A 19,494-nucleotide genomic window follows, 5' to 3' on the forward strand; every position below is an offset into this window, starting at 1 on the left:
TGGTTGATGGATAAGGAAACATAGCTGTCTTTCTGTAAAATTAACAGATTCTCAGGGGACATAACACGCCCTCCAGGGCTCCCCTCCTCCAGGACGGAGCTCTCGCTCTCTTCCATCTGTGCCTGTTCACCCAACAGCACTGTACACACCGCCGTCTGTCTCTTTATTTAAAAAAGAGATCTCAGGTGAAGCAACTAGCACCTCCTCTGGCAGCTTCATTTCCTCATGTGTTGATGCAACAGAAACAAGGCTCTGAAAGTTATAGTTTAACAGAATCCCAGGCATACATAATATTAAAAATTATATCTTCGATGTTATGAGATTAAAACTCTGGCCCACTCCCTGGATAATGGATCATATAATTATATTTCCTTTGAAACTGTTGTGTAATATTTCAGGTTCTAAATAACACCCTCACCCATGGCCTAAATCAATGGGGAAGTATTAATAGCCAGGAATATCAGTGATGGAACCATCCGTAAAATCATATATAGGAGAGCTTTATTTTTGCCGGGTAAGCCTTTAATTCAGACATAGTCTTTCACTGAAAGTAAAATTATGGTACAAATGGTCAGGAAAACAAATTGTCCATGTGTGCTTTTGCTGGTCCACAGAAGAAATAGGTTAAGGGTGACAGCTTTGGATGCTCTAAGATAATTAACTTTTTAAACTCATAAATTCTTATTTTGCGGCTGCCTACAGATTAATCAACATCTGTTTAAAAGCGGAATTTTGCAAACGGGCCTCATTAACATTGTAAGATTGTATATCTTTACCAAAATTCTTCCCATCCACTTTCTAAGCCGATGACAAAACTGTTCTATGGACGGTGGGCCTTGCACTCTGCTCCACTCTGAGGCTATTAAAGGATATTTTTAAAAGTTATATTTATCTTATTCCTCCTCCAAAAGAGCATCTTTGGTATTATATGGTGTTATTTCGTATTTATAAATTACAAGATTGGACTTCCCTGGTAGCGCAGTGGTTGAGAGTCCGCCTGCCGATGCAGGGGACGCGGGTTCGTGCCCTGGTCCGGGAGGATCCCACATGCCGCGGAGCGGCTGGGCCCGTGAGCCATGGCCGCTGAGCCTGCACGTCCGGAGCCTGTGCTCCGCAACGGGAGAGGCCACAACAGTGAGAGGCCCGCGTACCGCAAAAAAAAAAAAAAAAAAAAATTACAAGATTATTCAGAGTTGCTTGCTGTCTATCAAAGATTAACCATCCAATCAGGGAAGACTGTGACCAAATTTGGGAGAGAAGCGATGACATTGCAATTTGGTGACAGTGGCCGTGAGACTCACCAGGCCCCCTTGCTTGTCATTGGAGCGCACTGCTCCCCGAGGTCTACCCCCTGCCCTGTTCTCCTGCGTGGCCTCCTGGTCAACCAGCTTCTCAGCTGCGTCAGGTCCCAAGGCCTGCGCTAAACCGCAGCGCCAGGCCACTCTCGCTCTCAAGCTTTGCCGGCCCACACGTGACCCCTGTGCAGACCAAGGCAGAGATGGCAGCTTGGACCAGCGGTAGATGGAGATACACGTCTATGAATCTGGGGTTCCTGCAAACGCAAGAACCAAGAACAGCCCCCGAGAGAAAACGCAAGTGAGAGTTACTTTCGAGGTTAGAATGAGCTGTTGGCAAGAGCCGTCCAATGACGGACGCTCGAGAAAAAGAGAAAAGGCCATGTTGCGAGCCAGTCCCAGGAGGGAAGAAGCACCACGGCGGCTGATGCCCGCCCCGGGCCTCCCTCTGAGCGGCGAGGCCTTCCGCGTAAGGCGCCCCGCCCCAGCCCCTCCCCCACGCCCCGGGAGAGGGAGCCCCACCCACACTCCTCTCCCTCTTCGTGGATGCCAACTTTCAGTGGATACCCGGCCCGTACCCGGCCCTGAGCTGGCCTGTCACCTGGGCTGCCACCTGCACAGTCTCCTGCCAGCCTCACCACCGTCTCACAGAGAAGCGGAGCCCCTCAGCCGCCTTCACAGAGGCAGAGACTCAGAATGTAAGTAACGCGTCTGTGCTCACATGACTCCAAATCCGTGTCAGAACCAGTGAAAACCCAATGGCTGCCTGACAGCAGAACAGCCTGCCCCCTTCTGAGCTCAGAAACTGAGGCTTCCTTGGTCCTCAGGCCGAATCTTCTGGTCGCCAGCTGCCATCAGAGACTTCAGGCACCCCGTGCCCACCTTTGAACGCAGAGGAAGTCTAAATACGCTTCTTCATAGTGTTTATTCAGATAACCTCTGCGTCTCAGCAATTCTCAGCCATTAGTTAAGCTGTACGCCTTCACAGGCGTCAAAACATTCATAAAAAATTATGGACTTAATTTCCCACTTTGACCATTGGATAAAAAACATGTGAAATTCTAACATTTTTTGCATTCAAATGTACTCTTCTTAGGGGCAGGACAGGAATAAAGACGCAGACGTAGAGAATGGACTTGAGGACACAGGGAGGGGGAAGGGGAAGCTGGGACGAAGTGAGAGAGTGGCATGGACATATATACACTACCAAATGTAAAATAGGTACCTAGTGGGAAGCAGCCGCATAGCACAGGGAGATCAGCTCAGTGCTGTGACCACCTAGAGGGGTGGGATAGGGAGGGTAGGAGGGAAGCTCAAGAGGGAGGGGATATGGGGATATATGTATACATATAGCTGATTCACTTTGTTATACAGCAGAAGCTAACACAGCATTGTAAAGCAATTATACTCCAATACAGATGTTAAAAAACAATGTACTCTTCTTTCTAGATGTTAATGATTACGAGCAGACGAACCTGGGTCCAAGTGTAACCTGAACAACAAAAGACCCGCCGCCGCTCCCTGTGGCTCGTTGTCTGAAGTGCTGAGTCCGTTAACCGGCTTTGCTTTGCACTCACCTTACACACTCAGACCCTTACAAGGTACTGAAAATATTTGTTCTTATGTGCTTGGACAAGTTTCTTCCTTTTTTTTTTTTTTTTTGTTGCGCAATGGTATGACTATATTTATTGTGCCTGGGAGGCAAGGTGAGGGAGAAATCTCAACAGACAGAAGGTGGGAAAAGTCTGGAGTCCCCTGTAAACGTCAGGAAGGTCCCTGCTGGACCCGTCACAGAATATGAGAGGAGGCCAATAGATCATTCCCTTTGTTTCTCCCCTGGGCTTCCTGAGCTTCTCGAAGTTCTTCAGGATGCTGTTGTAGAACACAGTATAAGCCTCGCAGATCTCCATGACTGTCAGCCGGATATCCCAGGACTCTGCCTCATCCAGCTGGTGCCCCCGTCGCCGATAATCACCCACGTGGGGCTGCTCAGCTGCTGTGGTCACGGCGTCAGAGCGCTCAGAGCAATATTCGGAGGTCTGAGTGTGGAAGCCTTCCGGCTTGCTGTGGAGGGTGGTCATCGCTCAAACACCTCCTCCTGGACAGCCATGCCTAATTTTTCCCATCCTCAATCCGAGGGATCTGCAGCTGCAACCAGGTGGTGACCAGGTTGAGCTTCTCGGTGACATCCTTGCTGTCAGGCTTCAGGCGCTGCAGGAGGACCTTCTTGTTGCAGTTCGCGGGGCCACAAAGAGCACCTCTGTCGTCATCTTCCTCTTTCTTCTTTTCCTCCTCGTATTCCTTCTCCTGCTGTTTCTTCCGCTGCTCCTTTTCTTTCTCCTTGAGTGGATCAGGCCCTGGGATGTCCAGGGGGCCTTCAGATGGTTCAGGTTGGCTTCATTGAGAGCTGGTTCCTTTAAAAATGCATCCAACTCAGAAATCTTCTTGGAGAAATAGCTCCCGAGCGGGTCTCTGTCTTACCACATACATGGGTCTTCACGGAACACAGCCACCTTGGCTTGGGCTTCGGGCAAGACCCTGAGCGTGGCCATGGCCGGGGCGGGGGTCTAGCGCCGCCCGTGGAGTGAGGACTGGGCACGGGGAAGGGAAAGCGAAAGCAGCACTCGCTCTCCTTCCCGCGTGGCCCTCCTGGGGAGTCGGGGTTCTGGAGGAGGCCGGGGGGGCGCAGACGGGAGAGAGGCTAGGAGTCGAGAGACCCGTGTCCGGCGCCCCGGCGCCCCGCCTCCCCGGCGCCGCCCGTCTTTCGACTCGGACACGTTTATTTCAATCATAGTTTAGTATTGAAGTAAAGATGGAAGGAATTCCATTTGCCATTTTGGAATCTTGTTTCAAAGACTTGGAGGAAATTAGAATTCCAACATGATGAAAAGTTAACGTGTGTATCCCAAACGGTACATATCATGTGAAACTTGGAACGGGAGAGAGAGAGAGCGCTCTAACTGCATAATTAAATGTACTCCTCAGAAACTCACTTTCAAACTACAGGCAATGTTTCCATTTCACCAACATCTTGGTCTTGTTCAGGGAGGGGAGCACAGGCCTCTGGAAATGCAATTCTAATCCTAGGCTTTCTGGAATCCTCTATCATCTGAACCTATAACCGGTCTTTACTTTGCTGTGCTTTGCTCATGGGACCACGTGAAGTTAATGCCAAAAGGAACGTAGCGTTTCATTAAAAACTGTGTTAAGCTGTCACTCTAGTATATGAGTAAAATCCTTAAGAAGCGTAAAATGCAAAGGCTAAAGAGACCTCAAAGTCCACTTCACTCACTCACCTCATGTTATAGGCAGAAACTGAAGCTGGGAGACGTGGGCTCGTTCAAGGGGGTGCGGCCGACTTATCTCGTTGCTGATGGGGTGCCAGATGGTGGGGAAGCGTGGGATTGGATGGGATCTGGAGACCCAGGTGTGGGTTATAACTCTTGCCACTTCCTGGCTCTTGGGCTATTACCTCCCTGGGTCTCAGCGTTCTCATCTGTATAATGAAGATGTGATTTATTCTACAGACATTAAACAGAAAGCTGTATGTAAAATGCCTGGTTTAGGGAGTAGACACATGGAAGGGTTCTTTTTTCCTTTTAGGAAACGTTATTTCTAAAAGCATCTCGAGCTGACAGATGTGATGGGACGGTCTATCTCACGTCAGTCTTGCGTCATCCTATTCCACTGATCAGCTGTATCGTTCGGTGCGGCCCTTCCTTGGGCAACCCTATGCGCTGTTACATCGGGTCACCGCGGAAGGCATGATATTCCACGATAAGACCCAGTGATTGTTCCTGGAGGGCTGATCTCCTAGATGTACCCGAACGTATGAGCTCCCCAAATGACACTCCTTCTGGGCCCATGGGTTGAAGATGTATATGGCTTCTCCTGCTTGTTGAAGACTTATTAGTTTAGAATGCTCTCGTCCTTCCCAGATCCAGCTTCACAACCTTTAATACCGATGACCTCCCACCTGCCATAAACCTAGAGTTTCAGTGGAGGTTTCCAGTACCCCTGGAGAGTAGCAGAATCTTCTGGTCTTTCTGTGAATTAAGGGCTCCTCATTCTCTAGATATTCAAGGAAATGAAGAGCTTAAGTTTCCAAAATGCCAAAGATTTTTAAAACTTTTCTCCCCCTTGTTACAAGGAAATTTCTGTTCATCACAGAAAACTCCCCAATGCAGAGAAACACACAGAAGAAAATGAAAATCATCCCTATGTACCAACCAGAGATGATTTTCCCAAATTTTTTCACATTTGGGATCATAATGTAATAGAGGCTCTAACACACTTTCTTATTTTATATACGACGTAAGGCCAGCTTTTTCTATCGTCATTAAATATTCTTCTACGATACCTTCCCTTAGTGGCTGTAACATAACGTATCCGTGTTTGGCAGGGCAGACGCTAAAATAAAAGACATTTTCATGAGCAATCAAAGGACAAATGAGTGCCCTGGTCTTGAATGGATTAACTATACTGTGGATCAATGAACCTGAGCAACCAGTTTTTGATATATCATGAAATTTGGGGCAGGGATGACGTGCAATATTTCCGTTAAGTTTCAAATAATATCTGTTACGTAACTTGATAGTACAATAGGCTAATATATAACTCAATCTAAAAAAGGCAGCCTCTTTTTATAATTAAGCAAACCAATAGAACAAAGGCACAGGAAGTACTTTAAAAATATATAATTATGGAAGACAAGAGCCATTTCAGAGAAAACAGGAAGAGTGTGCAGGCATGATTAGCCTAAGCGTGGAGACAAGAAAGCCACGATGATGTGTGAGGTCCACTTCCTGTGGTCCAGGAATTGGTGCTTAGCTGGGGGCGATGGGGTGGTGAGAGCAGGGATGGGGGCCACAAGCTGGAAGTCAGCATCCCCATCCTGCTGAATGACTCCCGGGCTCTTGTTCATCTCAAATACTTTTTTTTTTTAATTGAAGTATAGTTGATTTACAATGTTGTGTTCACAGAGCACCGGGCTGAGCTCCCTGCGCTCTACAGCAGGTCCCCACTAGCTTTCTATTTTACACATGGTGGTGTATTTATGTCAAACCTAATCTCCCAGTTCGTCCCACCCTCCCCTCCCCCGCCCCGTGTCCACACGTCCATTCTCTACATCTACATCTCTATTCCTGCCCTACACATAGGTTCATCTGTACCATTTTTCTAGACCTAGATGGGGGGAGGGTGGTGGAGAGGTCCAAGAGGGAGGGGATATAGGTATACATACAGCTGATTCACTTCATTGTACAGCAGAAACTAACACAACATTGTAAAGCAATTTTACTCCAATAAAAAAAAATAGAAAAAAACAATGTTGTGTTAATTTCTGCTGTACAGCAAAGGGATTCGTCGTACATATATATGCATTATTTTTTTAATATTCTTTTCCATTATCACAGGATACTGAATATAGTTTTCTGTGCTACACAGCAGGATCTTGTTGTTTATCCATGTTTGATGAATAGCTGGCATGTGGCAGGCACCTTGCCAGGCTTGGGGACACAGAGTTGCAGGGCTGACCTCTGCTCTCCAGGACTCAGCTGTGGTGGGACAGGCAGGAAACAGACCCCACGTGACATCGCCATCCTGGATGAAGGGTTTGGGACTCGCAGGGGGCTTTCGGGGTAGGGATGTTCTCCCAGAGGTATGATCTGAACTGACACACAGAATGAGCTGCACAGCTGGACGAGCAGGAGGATGGCCAGCACCCATCTGAGTGCCAGAGGAGGATGGAGGACGGCACCAACCCCGAGTCTGGTCGTCAGGATCCCCTTGCCACCCTCCCTGCGGCTCAGCCGTCCTCTTAGCCCCCGTCCTCCCCCAAAACGTTCACAGTCACCATTCAGGAAGGGCTCGCGGAGGCGGAGAATGGGACTCAGCTGACACCTGAGGGCCGATCTGGGTTGCACACACACCTGTTTGCATATCTGGTCTAAACCCTCTCACTTAGAACAATTGCATGTTCCATTCGCTTCACTCTTTACTCTGAGAAAAGTCCCTGCTGATCTGGGTGGTGACGTCAGTGCTACAGCCACCCGGCAGCTGTAACTTGAGAGGCGCGACTGGCTGGGGCCCCTGCGGCCCCGGAGTCACAGGCGTGTGAGACGCCAGCCCTGCGGCTCCCCACGCTGTGGGATTTCTTTCTGAATGTTGCTATAGAACCAGCACAGATAAAACACCTTCAGCAACAAGAGCCCGCGCAGTTTACAGACAAAATAGTACCTTAGTGACACCAAGACTGGCGCACGAAGACACACAGCAAAATAGAGCTTCTCTTCTTCCCAATTTTGAAACCGATTGAAAAGTTTGAAATTGGAAAGCTTGTATTTTAAAATAACAGGGTATTTTTTTGGTTGGTGTTGGTGGTGGCTTTTTTGTCATGGAGACACTGTTTAGACCTGCCCTCTACCGACACTTTTGCTTGGAGTTGCTGCCAACCATCAACTCAGCCCCAGCATCGATGACACGTATTCTTTCTCAGCTGTGTTCGCACTCCGGCCACGTGGCAAAGCCACTGACTACCTATCTAGGGCTGCACTGGGAACCACTGATCTGCAGGCTCTCTTCTGGGAAATGGGGGGATGTCACGCGCCCCGCAAAGTCTCCGCACCTGTGCTCTTTGCCAGATAACTCAGGAATGGGGGTGGATTCTGAGAACAGTCGGGGTCGTGTATGTACATGGCAATCTACTGGTTTATCTCAGAACAGAGGATTTGTGCCCTTGATGTGATAAATACAACGTTGCTTAGGTCGGAGGCACCCAAATGAGGTGATAGCTCGCCAAGATTCCTCTGCTCTTCTCGCCTTGCTTCCAAGAAATAGCTCTGTGGAGTAGGGAAAGCCCTAACCAGACTTAGCCCTCGGGGCTTCCGTTCCTCAGCATTAGAAAGGATGAAGGCTTCCAGAGATCCCTCCTGGCTGTGATACTATGTGATGAGATGAGTTAGAGCTGTTAGATGTTATTATGAATGGGTATACTGGTCCACAGGCCTACTCTACAGCGTAACTGCCCCAAAGGGCTTTGGAAATGGTCCCTTGAAGAATAATCCGTGGAAGATCCCTGGAGTGACATAAGTACTACCGGCGTGTGAAGCAGGGTCCTCGCCCGCTGTGCCCCCGGGTGCTGCTGGGATGTCCAAGCTTAGCTGGGGAACGGGTGCACTGAGAGAGCGCCACCTGGCGTCCTGAGGGCTGCAGGGGGCGTCTGCGGGCCGGCCTGGCAGTGTCTGCGGCAGGGAGAGCTTCCCTCTCTTCCCCCCGCCCCTGGGTCTGGCTACTTCCTGCTGAGCCTTCAGGCATGGCCGTAGACACCCTTCTTGCAAAACACTTTTTCTGCATAGCACTTACCACGTTGCTGGACTCATCCTTTCTGCCGAGTCTCTTGGGGGTAGATCTGTTCCCCACTACGTCCGTCCCCTGCCTGGTACAGAGTTTGGCCCCTAGAGGACGGCCCGTGGCCTGGGGACCGGTCAGTGTCAGCCCTAGGTTCCGCCCGCTGGGGCACTGGCTGAGGGGCACAGTCCAGGCACCCCCCGGCAGAACCCCATGGCCACGGAGGACGTGGGAAACACTGTTACCAAACGCCTGTGATTCGCTCTCATCTCGAGGGAAAGAGAAACAGCCCCTGCTCCACTCGGCCCTGGGAACTGGGCAGAAACTGTTGGTTTTTCACTCCAGTCCCTGAACTCCTGGTGGAGTCGGGGCTTGAAGCTTCCGAAGTGTGCTTGGGTGCCAGCCTGGCGCTCAGATTCCTTGTGGACGGAGGGCCAAGAGAGGAGTCATGGGAACAGAACTGGCATCCACTTCTCGACACTCCTGTCTCCCTGGAGAGGTTTTTCAGGGCTGCGAGGCAGGGACACGCCGAGAAAGTGAAGGGCCCAAGCGTGTGGCCTCAAGCTTCCCCGTAGAACACAGTGCAGAGACGCTAAGAAATTCCAGGGCATGTCTTCACTTTAAGGAAAAACATAAATAGACTGTATTTTTAGTACAGTTTTAGATTTATAGAAAAATTGACTGGAAAATACAGAGTTCCCATAACTGACCACCCACACCCCGGGCAGTGTCCCCTGTTAATAACATCTCGCATTGATGTGGTCCATTTGTGACAATGGATAAGCCAATGTTGATACTTTATTATTAGCTAAAGTCCATAGTTTACATTAGGGTTCACTCATTGTGTTGTACATCCTATGGGTTTAGACAAATGTCTAGTGTCATGCATGCACCATATAGTATCATACGCAGGACAGTCTCACCGCCCTAAACGTCTTCTGCGCCCCTCACATCCATCCCTCCTCCTCCCAAACCCCTGGGGGCCACTGATCTTTCACTGTCTCCATCGTTTTGCCTCTTCCAGGATGTCACGTAGTTGGAATCACACAGTGTGTAGCCTTTTCAGACTGGCTTCTTTCACTTAGTACCATGCATTTAAGATTCCTCCACGGAATTAACATATACACACTACTATGTATGAAATAGATAACCAACAAGGACCTGCTGTATAGCACAGGGAACTCTACTCAATATTATGTAATAACTTGTAAGAGAAAAGAATCTGAAAAAGAATATATATGTATACATATATATATGAAACTGAATTGCTGTGCTGTACACCTGAAACTTACATGATGTTGTAAATCAACTATACTTCAATAATTTTTTTCTTTTTTTAAAGAAGTAGGGCTTCCCTGGTGGCGCAGTGGTTGAGAGTCCGCCTGCCGATGCGGGGGACGCGGGTTCTTGCCCCAGTCCGGGAAGATCCCACATGCCGTGGAGCGGCTGGGCCCGTGAGCCATGGCCGCTGAGCCTGCGTGTCCGGAGCCTGCGCTCTGCAACAGGAGAGGCCACAGTGGTGAGAAGACCGTGTACCGCAAAAAAAAAAAAAAAAAAAAAAAGAAGTAAACAAGAGAACTCTGGGAAAAAAAAAAAATCCCTCCATGCCAGCATGCCAGTTAGTGGATTGATAGCTCATTTGTCTTAATCACCGAATAATACGTCATTGACTGAATGGACAGTCTGTTGATCTGTCTTCTCTTTTGAAAGGAAGAAAATGACAATTTTGGAGGGAGGTAGAAAGAAAATGCGTTCTTCATCCATCAGGTTGTTTTTCTTTTGTTTCTCTTCTCTACTGCCTTGTACCAAAGTAATAAAATGCTCAAATGTAATGAAACTGGAAGTTGGTGAACAGCGGGTCACTAAAGTGTAAGCTTGTACGTCCCTGTTTTGGTGGTAGGGCTGCCCCAAGGGTACATATAAATACTCCGTGACCTCACTTATTAAAAATAGAGCCGTAGGCCAGGTCCCCACTGCCCTCTCACAGGATGGCCTGGAACGCTGCCGCCACTGCTGCATTGCATTCTGCAAAAATGCTCCAGGGTACAAGTTATTCGCTGTGTTTCATTCACCACTCATCTCCCCAACTCTGCTAGACCTAAAGTTAGGCAGACACACCGAGTCCTTGACGGAATCTCCAGCACCAGGGTGTCCGGCCCGAGTCCCGGACCAGGCACACCGGCCAGACGCCTGCTAAATGATACCAAGCTTCCCTGCCTGACCTGCCAACACTGAGCCACTGGCCTTCTCCTGTCAGGTTTTCATTTCAAAATATGCAATCCTTGGTTCTGTAAAAGCCGTTTGAATGCAATGCTTTTAGTGAGTGTTACTCAGATGACTCACAGGAAAACAAAACAGATCTCAAAACACGTGCAAATTCTAGCCTGAGTGTGGTCCCCCATCCCGTGCTTCGGAAAGAATCCAGCCTTTCCCATATTTGGGAAGGATGTGAATTATGTGTGGCGCGCGAGAGAAAACACTGGTGGCTGAGTGCCCGCCCCGGGTGACTGATGGCCGTGAAACCCAAGACAGGACAAGGGAAGCCCAGGGTGGAGAGCAGGCTGGCAGGTGGGGCTCACGACCCCCCGTGGGAACCGTAGGAAGGGGCAGCCCCTCCAATCACCTTGGATCCGCTGGGCAAGCTCACCTGCCCTGTCCCTGCCTCCGGTCCGTCCTCTGTCCACCCATCTTCCCTGGGCAGCTGCACTTGCCTGAGCAGGGAGATCCTGGGTCAGCTGGTGTTTGACCAAAAGTTTATGCACATATGTGAATTCAGTGCCGCACATTTTATTATTTCTGAAGAAACCACTATGTTCTGGGGCGTTCCAAGGCATGGCAGTGCTTTACATGCCATCTGCCCCAAATATTTGCTCATTTGGTTTCTTTGTAACACCCTCTCTGGAAATCCTCTTACTATTACAATACCCTTTCTGGAAAATCGCCCATAGGACTTTAAACTTTGCTTACTTACTAGGTAATAAAATAAATAACTCTTGATTATTTCTTCTCCATTTTATTTCCAGGATAAGAAAACATTTATTTCCTTAGTTAAGTCCCTTTCTTGGGGAATTCCATACTTAAAACCTTCATCGGATAGTTCAAACTTGTCTCTTTTCTGATCTAAAAGATGGAAAACTATTTTTTCTATCAATTTTCATTGCTTTTAAGAGAATCTATCAAGTTTTCCTTACCAATACATTTATTGTTTACTTTTACACAGAAAGAGCTGACTAAGTGACCAGCTTTGGCGCCAGAGCATTTAGCTGTTTTTAGAGATGCCTAGAATGAACTTTTCAGACATCCTCTTTCTTTGAAGAGGATTTGCAATTCTTCATCCAATTGGGTCCCATGGTCCTATTAGCTTCTTATTTTAAAAGGTTAAAGGAGCATCACAAGTGCCAGAGTGAAGGTGGCCGTGACCATGCAATGATAAGAGTTCATTACGAGAATATCAAAATAGCTGTCCCAGGAAAGGAAGGCAGGTCTGAACGCTATTGATTCCCTGAATCCAATGACATTTCGAAACAGGAAGTACATGTCCATTGTATAAGTCAAGGCTTCGGCCCACACAGTTTTGTTTTCTTTTAATTAAGGGGGAAAATGACCTTACCCCTCCGCAGGGGTTGCCCTCCGAGCGTCTTAATTTACTACCGTGAGAGCCAAGCTCATCTTTCTTTGCTGGTGCATTTCCTCCCCTGATGGGTCTTTGGATAACAATTTTGGAGCGACCATATGCTCAGTGGACAATATCCACTTACTGCCGTGATTCCTTTTCTGCATGGAGTGTCTGGATAAATTCATTAGGTACAGAAAGTGAGTTTTCCCAAGTATAGGAACCACAGTAATGCTATACCTCCACATTTCGAGACTAACTAAAGAGTTTTGACATTTTCTTTCTCTTCACTGGTTTCTTCTCCACACTGGTGTTTCCGAATCCTAACGTTGTTCTCATAAACAGAAACCAAACACGTGTAGAGTCAGGCTCCCTTTCACATAACCCACCTGCCCTGCCCAGGGCGGTTCACCCCGCCCAGGAATGCAGGGTCCCATTTCAGTATGTAGTTTAGGCTTTCCTTTTTATTTCAGGGAAGAGTGATTAAAGTTTAGTTTTTACCCTTTATGTCATTGCTTTCTTCTTTAGGAAATTCTGTTGTATTTATTCTGAAACTTCTTTGCCTATGGTCTAAATTTTTCCACTTTTTCTTGAATGCCTTCTTTTTGATTTTGAAGCGTTCCCTTCTTTTCACCTTCTCTGAAGGCACTGTGTATGTCTCCCGATTTACATCTCATTTTTCTAAGACGATTTTTTCTCTTCATCCCCTACTACTGGCACCGCCTCCCCAAGATGCACTAATTCTGAGTTATGTCATTCTTTACTATCTTCTGTTATTTCCTTCACCTCATTCGGTTCATGCTGAAGTATCATGGGTTCTGTTTCTCGTAGGTTTTGTGGATGGCTGTGTCTTGCAGGCATTGGCTGTAGGAATGTCATTCTCTTCCTTACTCTGCTTTGTCTGAGGATAACATTGGGTGGAATTATCCTGCGATCCTTTTCTGTGGCTCATTTTCTCCGGAGGTGAGCTCTTCTGTTTTCAGGAGGGAGGAGAGAGGTTCGAAGAGCTTTTCTAGCTTCCTGGCTCTCGAGCGCCCTCTTCAGTGGTTTTCACGACTGATCAGGGGATCAGGTTGTGGCTGGTCCCTGCAGAGACTTCCTGGCTGTGCTCACCAGCCCTATCGCCCCCTCCCCGACTGGCTCTGTCCTGCTCACTTCTGACTGTATCCCCAGCAGCTTCTGTACATTGGAGTCTGTCCTGGAAGGGAGCCTGGCTGGTGAGTTCGAGGGGGGACCCTTGCACTCATCCACAAGTCAGAGTTTGCAAAGCTTCTCCTGTTTCCACAGCTGGAAACTGACTCCCATGCTTTCCAGTGAGTCGCAGGCGCTGTTTGCTCTGCTGTCCCCACATCCGTGGGCTGCCTGCTGCCTCGCCCCGCCTCCTGCCAAGCCAGTTATGACTCCCCTCAGGTCTTGTGGCTGTCATGGGTCCCTCTCTGGCATTCTGAAGGGCATGGGGGGTCTTATCACCTAGTTTTTAGCAGATGCTCTTCCTGTAATTTCTGTTGTGCTGTCTTAGTCGTACTGTGTTTACTGGGCAGTAGGTGGAAATTCAAGATGACTCAGAAACGCCACCGCCTCTTCCAAAAGAATCATTTTTAAAAGTTTTGAAATAGCATACCATTGGAATAAAAGGCTAAGAAATATTTTTCAGCCAGCTTCTAGTGTACTGGGGGAAATGGTAATCTATCAAAACAATAATACTCAATATATTTTATTATTTGAAAGAATCAAATCCTAAAACTATGTAGAGAATAGGCTGGAAAATTCAATATGGCATCTTGGCAAATTAAAGAGCTGCTTAAATATGGTGCAAAAGGGCTTCCCTGGTGGCTAGTGGTTGAGAGTCCGCCTGCCGATGCAGGGGACACGGGTTCGTGCCCCGGTCCGGGAAGATCCCACATGCCGTGGAGCAGCTGGGCCCGTGAGCCATGGCCGCTGAGCCTGCGCGTCCGGAGCCTGTGCTCCGCAACGGGAGAGGCTGCAACAGTGAGAGGCCCGTGTACCGCAAAAAAAAAAAAAAAAAAAAAAAAAAAATTTGGTGCAAAACATTTTCTTCCTCTTAACTTGTTTGGGATTTTTTAAATGGTTTTCATCACTATTCAGAATATCAGTAAAGTCTTACTCGCACTGAGGATTTGTAAAGTGCTTAGTTGAAAAATCAGTGAAATCAGGCTTCAGAGGCAAAGTAAGTCTGCAAAAGAGCATTGCAGACCACACAGCCGTACCACTGCACCCATACATACACACACACGAGTAGCTCATGCTTGCACGCACATGCACACACACGAATACACACGCATCACTTTATGAGTTTCTCTTAAATCTAGACAACAAATATCCTTTTATGATACATATGGAGACCACTCTGTTACTTGCCTTCATTCTATCAATAGAGACCAATTAAGTTAATGCATCCCCTGGCAAGTCTTAATTCCTAGAAGATCATATTTTACTGAACTTCTTACACGCACTTTCATCTTTGCTAAGTTGGAATGAAAGTGAAATCCATTACGGATATTACAAGAGGGGCTGCTTTGGCGAAGGAAAGAATGTTCTCTCATTTTCAGTTTCCCCACAAATAGAGATGGTTCTTTGCTAGGGTAGGGACTTAAGATGCCACCTGCTAGAGACCATGGCGAGTGGTGTGCCCTTGAAGTTCAAGGACTCTTGTCTGCTCCTATTCTAATTTTCACACCACCAGGGTGGGGACCTCATTCCCTGAGTCTTTGATGTATGGCAGGTCTTGGGCATTGATGCTTTGGTGTCTTAAATCTCCACAGGTGATTCTAATTACAGCCAGGGTTGAGAGTCACTGATATAGAACCTAGACCAGGAGGATGAGGCTAAGAAAAATATGATAGGCTTTAAACAGATTAGGAAGGAATGTGAAAGTCTTTCATAGAAATTTGGACCTTGGTCTATAAGGAATAGGGAGACGTTGCATTTTTTTAATTAAGGGAATTATAGGACTACGTATTTTTTGAAAGAAAACAGGTCACAGTGGACTGAGGCTAGGGATAAGAATCCAGTTAAGGCCACTGCAGAGGTGACAGCAGATGAGGACCTGCACTGCATTGGTACCTCAGAGGGAGAGAGAGTGGGTCATGGGGGGAACCCTCCGAAATGATGCAATGTGGCTCTCAGAGGGGGAGGAGGCATGGGAGCTCACTGGGTAGTTCTGACACCATCTGGCTATTAAATAGAATTAATAGGCTTTGGTTACTAAGAGGAATGAGGAAACGAGTAGGAATCAGAGTTGACCTGAGGGTGACTGCGGAGATGGTGATGCCTCCTTCAAAAGCAGAGCGGATCCTGGGGCTGAGCTGGATTCTGCTGTGCTGGGGGCCGTGTGCCCGGCGGGGATGGGAGGCCAAGCTCCACTTGGCAGATACAATTACAACCTGGAGTTCGAGGGAGAGCTCTAGCTAGACGCAGTCCAGGTTCAAGGATGTGTAAGTGACCACGTCAGGCATGTGGACGAATGAGGACATGCTAGAAGAATGGGTTGAGTTTCAAAAGAAGGGGTCTAAGAAGAGAGCCCTGGGGGATCAAAGTACAAGAAGGGGCGAGGAAGTAAACAAGCAAAGACATGAGAATCAACATCCAGGGAGGCAGACGTGGGTCCAGAGGGCCAGCGCTGGAGACGCCCGGAGAAGAGGATGGGTGTCGGTGGGAGCCGTCTGCTCAGACTCGGATGCGCACAGAACACGACCTGGGATCTGCACCAATGCAGGTCTGATCCTACACGTCTGGGGGCTGATCTACATTTCTCACGGGCTCCCCGTGTTGCTTCTGCCACCAGCCCCTGAGCAGCAGGGACCCAGAGACTTGCACTGGCTGGGGGTTGAGAAAGGGAGCCAGAAGGACGTGCCACTAGAGCAGAGGGTTTGAGAAGCATGTTCGGTTGGATTAAACAACAAACTAAAGGCCAATGACTTGAGAATGTGAGGTTGAAAGCAGGGAACGGGGTGCATGGACGTGAAGTCTTGTCCAGGGAAGGTTTGCTCTAAGACCAAGTGCAAGCCCGCATGTTTGCCACCAGAAGGAAAGTAGCCAGGGAAGAGGAAGTGATTGAAGACCCAGAGACCAGCCCACGAGGCTGAGTACAATCAAGAAAACGGAACATACAGGTGTTGACGGCGATGCAGAGAAATTGGAGCCTTCAGACATTTCTCGTGGGAATGTAAATGGTCCAGCCACTGCGGCAAACAGTCTGGCCGCTCCTCAAAAAGTGAAACAGAGAATTACCACACTATCCAGTTACCACATCAGAGGGATGTCCCAAAGGAGGTGAAAGCAGGGACTCAAAGAGATCCTGTCCATCCACGTTTGTAGCAGCATCACTCACACTGAGCATAAGACGGAAGCAGCCCAAGTGTCCATCAATAGATGAACAGATAAACAAAATGTGGTCCAACCGTGTAGTGAAATAGTATTCAGTCGTAAAAAGGAATGACGTTCTGAGATGCTACAACATAGATGGACCTTGAAAACCTTATGCTAAATCAAGTAAGGCAGACACAAAAGCACAAACACTGTATGATTCCACTTAGGTGAGGTCCCTAGAGTCCTCAAATTCATAGAGACAGAAAGTAGAATGGTGGTTGCCAGGGGCTGGGGGAGGGGTGAGTAGGGAGTTACAGTTTAAAGGGACAGAGGTTTGGTTTTACAAGATAAAAAGGGTCCTGGAAATGGATGGTTGCACAGCAATGTGAGTGTACATCATGTCACTGAACTGTATAGTCAAAATGGTTACAATTTCATGTTATATATATTTTACCACAATAAAAAATAGTTTAATAAAAAGAAAAAATTACCCTCTTTAAAATGAAAAATCAAGAGACCCAGCAAAGTCCCAGAGGACGTGACTGGTAGAAGCGGAGTGAGGGTAAGGAAATCCAGAGCTCAGTTGTGACAGGGTCTTCGGGGGAGACAGGGAGAGATGGGTGTGTGGAGATCAGCTAGGAGGTGACCTTTCTGGCAGTGAAAGAGGTCAGAGTGTGAGGGTCACGCTTTCTAGCAGAGAAAAAGCTATTTGGATCTTGAGGCGGTAGGTTTGGAGTTAGGCTTGTGGGGTGAGGGAGAGCTGGGAGTCTGAACGGATGAGCCTGGGAGGCACTGGGCTGGACCACATGTCCTGGCCCTAAAGTTAGCGGGCGGTGCGGGGCAGGATGCACAGCCAGAACTGGCCGACCCAGGGTTCCCCGGTTGGGTGTTTGGTATCAGGTGGGATCTGCAGAAGGACGGAAGGCTGGCCCCAGGCTGGCATCCTGAGATGGGCTGTGGGAACAGGGAGGCTCAGAGAAATGGACCGAGCTACCTAAGAGGTTCCCAGCAGGAGCAGCGGCCAACTTAGAGCCCAGTTAGCTTACCGGTGAAAGGCAGAGGTGAGCTCACAAAAACAGGTGGGCGGCCTCCTAGCTGCAGCAGGGAGGGGCTTCCAAGCAGGATCAGGAGTTGGGGGCTTCGGGGATCACCTGAGTCTAGACTGAAGCTGGTTCCTCCCCACCTCCCAGACTGACGCTGGGAACCGGGGCCAGAGCCCATGGGGAGGGATCCCTGGATCACCCGTGAGTCGGTGGAGAGGGTAAGTAGGGCTAAAGACCTAGATCAAGCCCTGTGTCTGCCTTATGGACCAAGGTAGTTTTTTTCTCCCTCTAACTAGCCTGAACCAACCCTAGCTTTCAGGAGAACGGTTTTCTTCAACTTCCCTTCCCACAAGCCACCGGGGGTCATGTTAGTTTCTGACTGCACACCTGGTGGTAAATTTACATTCCTTATCTTAGTGCTCTGCAGGTGAGAAGTCCAAGATGGGTCTCACTGGGCTAAAACCAAGATGCTGGCAGGGCTGCACTCGTTGGCTTGTGGCCCCTGTCATCCCCAAGGCCAGCAACAGCCAGTGGAGCCTGGCTCACAGGGCATCTCTCCGACCCTGAATCCCTCACAATAACACTGGGCCCACCTGGGTGATCCCGGACTCTCCCCATCTCAAGGTCAGCTGATCAGCAACTTTATTCCATCTGCAACGTAACTTATGACCATGTTCTGGACACAGACGGAGACATCTTTGGGACCCATTACTCTGTCTACCACAAAAGGATGTATTATTTCCTAAGGAAAAAAATTGGTCTTTCCAAATGTCCACACGTCTGAAAAGCCATTTTAGTATACTAATTTATGGTAAAAGCCTATGCATTCTTTTGATTGGCTAAAAACGAAGGAATGGACACTTTACTTACCATGAGAATTCAAAGTGAAATAAAAGCAGCACTAAAACAGGGGAATGATGGATAATTTGGGTTGGATATTAACTATTCAAATTCAGTTATAGCCAAATCAGATAGGCTCCTAACATCTTCAGGAAAAGACGGATAATAAAAAAGCTAAACTTGAATATTATAGAAATGTGTCTTAACATGTGATTGTGGTTTTTAACTTCTATAAGCTAGGTAATAAGTAAACAGAATATTAGGAATTTAGATAATAAGCTTAATCAATAATTAACTTTCATATATACATACATCCATTTACACAAATAGTATAATTGCCATGGCAGCGTAGTGATTTATTTAATATTTGATCTTTTCAGATCTATTGTGGGTACATTCAGTTCCACAAAATCACATGATAACTCCTTGTTGGGAGATAGAATTTTAGTTGTAATAACTCCTAGCACTGCATTTCTTAGGAAACATCATGGAGAACCACGTAAGTGTGAAAATGCTAAATTAAACAAAATTAATCATTTCTTTACTGAAGACTTGCTTAGAGCCTTTGATGTACCCATTTTCATTGTAAATCTTACAGAGGGGCTTCCGGTCTGCATCATTTCCAAAGCTTCTTTGAAGACAAACCCCTTCTTGTAGAGTGAAAACTCTAAGGTATTAAGCAATCAACATTTTTCACAGGTAAGAATATGTGGGGTAGCCTGAAATATATGCAATATAGATATATATAGAGAGAAAGATATATGCAATTCATACATGAATGGAATTTATATATGAGTGGAATTTTTCTAGAAGTATATTACATATACTTATTACTTATGTAATATATATATATAAAGAAATACCTACAGGAAATTTTACCAAAAGTGAAAAAATGCAGACATTTCCAGGATGTAATTAAATGTAAGCGCTGATGACATAATCCTAAAATGATAAGTCTCCTCTAGACTGTGAGCTTATTATCATGTTATAAAGGTAGAGATCACAGGTAAACCAGGGATGCGTTTAT

General features: G+C 47.4%; 1 pseudogene across 1 annotated transcript; it reads right to left on the reverse strand.

Annotated features, from left to right (window-relative positions):
- Positions 1-2,750: 2,750 nt before the first annotated feature.
- LOC307176811 (proteasome activator complex subunit 1-like) lies at positions 2,751-3,847 on the reverse strand (annotated as a pseudogene). Its single transcript has one exon. The product of its transcript is annotated as a proteasome activator complex subunit 1-like (transcript).
- Positions 3,848-19,494: the final 15,647 nt, after the last annotated feature.

Source organism: Stenella coeruleoalba, assembly GCF_951394435.1.
Source record: "Stenella coeruleoalba genome assembly, chromosome: 18".
Classification (NCBI taxonomy): Eukaryota; Metazoa; Chordata; class Mammalia; order Artiodactyla; family Delphinidae; genus Stenella; species Stenella coeruleoalba.